The sequence below is a fragment of the Euprymna scolopes genome, chromosome 12 (genome assembly GCF_053919585.1).
Source record: "Euprymna scolopes isolate OS-2025 chromosome 12, ASM5391958v1, whole genome shotgun sequence".
NCBI classification, from domain to species: Eukaryota; Metazoa; Mollusca; class Cephalopoda; order Sepiida; family Sepiolidae; genus Euprymna; species Euprymna scolopes.
The window spans coordinates 104,119,490-104,121,675 of record NC_136493.1 but is presented as its reverse complement, the minus strand read 5'-3'; positions in this window follow the sequence as shown (position 1 = coordinate 104,121,675).

The following is a 2,186-nucleotide window of genomic DNA, read 5'->3' as shown; positions in this document are numbered from 1 at the left end:
GAATGATCATATTTTAAAACGTTTCTTCTATTTTTTCCACATTAGTATTTTCGGTTTTCTTATGGGATGATAATTTGCAAATATTCTACATGATTTATACTTGAATAACATTTGCGTGCGTTTAAAGCTTATAGTAAACATACACATTTTTCCATATATATTTACGCATCCATATATATACATATATATATATGTATATATATATATATATATATATATATATATATGTGTGTGTGTGTGTGTGTGTGTGTGTGTGTGTGAGTATATATACACACTAGCATTTACGCCCGGCGTTGCCTGTGTGTTTGGAGGTGTATGTTGAACAATAAAAATGCTCAAATTTTATTTTTAATTAGACCCCTATTATGACCCCTTAACATTTATTGTTTTGTGCGCAAATTTAGTTACTAAGTTAGAGCCCTGTCCATGGAATCTATATCTAAAATTTCAAGTTTTTAGACCCAAAATTTTTGGAGGAGTCTGGTAGAGTTCTAAAAGGTCATCTCATTGAATTTTTACCTATTACCAGCCAAACATCTCGTCGGAAACAGATTACGAAGATTTGCCCAAATCTCAGTATTCAGTATATCAAATTTCGAGTCTGTAGACTGAAAATTGACATAGTTATTGCGTACGAAAATGTACACAGACACACACACAGGCACGTTCAGTTTTATATCTATAATAGATAGATATATAGATAGTGTTATGCTTGACTTTCCTCGTCGTCGCCAACTGTTATGTTTGCATGTTGAACCAAATAACGTATAAGACAATACAAATGAAGACTCAGCAAACAAAGGTAGATCAATAAGAAGTGTATTAGAAAAAGTATAATGGATGTCAGGTAAGAGAGTCTTGGCTGGAGAACATATCTGCTTTCTACTCGGGCTTCGGTGGCTTCTGTTTAACACACACTCAGACTAACCGTATCTTGCTATTCATGTGTAATATTACCACATATGTAAATGAGTGGGTGCCATCACACCAGATAGATAGGTAGATTGGATGCAATATATAGTAGTGATTCAAAAAGTATTAAAAAAGACTCAGACTCCACCACTGGGGATCGAAACCAAAACGTTCAACTCACGATTTATTTTTGTTCTATGCCGTCAATGACTGGGCTATGAAAACATGTTTACTGAAAGGCTAAAAATCAAATCATGAACCAATAGCGACTACTTCATGCATTCGTAATGCCGGCGTTCGACCTTTACCTGGCAAGTATTATATTTTTTTTTAATTTTACACTCTTTTCACCGATTTTTTCCGGGCTAATACCCAAATATAAAGTTTTCATGGATTTAAATACTTTATATATGAAGTGGCAAGCCTGTAGGCCAAAAAGTATACGAAGAGTTTGGTAGGCAAATTTTTAAAACAAAAATGTATTCACATACTTAAATATATATGGAAAAATATTTTGTGTTTACTGTAAGTTTGGTACAGAGATATTATGCAAGTATAAAACATGTAGAATATCAACATGAGTATAAATACACGTAATAGTTAACTAAAGATGATTATCCCATAAGAAAACCGAAGCGACTCATAGGGAATTAATTCAAGTGAAGGTTTAAAAGAATATGCAAATTAGCAAGATCTTTTGCTAGTGAATACAATTCAACAACCCATATACAAGAATATTGTATTTCTCTTTTTTAATAGGTAGGAAAGAGGGGTTTTAATATGAATATTATTACACACAAAAGAAAGACGAAGTCATAGGAGTAAAGATATATATATATATATATATATGCTTAAAACTTTCCGCTTACCAAACCCTCTGACAGTTTTTTGGTCTAGTTACATGAAACTTAATACATAGGGAATAGAAAACTTAATACTGGGGTCTTAGTTTGAAATTTAAAATAGGGGAATTTGTCAGATAAATGTCGAAGTACTACATTATGAATATGCCTGTGTAAAGTAATAAGTTCATCGTATAATTTTTAGCTGAGCAGAAAACATATGTTCATATCTCAGTCTTACTGTCAAATAAAATATTAGTCGTACGCTAAGCGTTTTTATGTCGATTCTCGGTGGTAACGCATGTGTCTGTTTGTTTGTTTTTTTTAACTTTCTAATTCATTGTAATATGTTGTGCCCAGTACAACATAATAACATATACAAAATCTGCATTGATCAATATATCATATTCAACATTATTTATGATTGGCCAA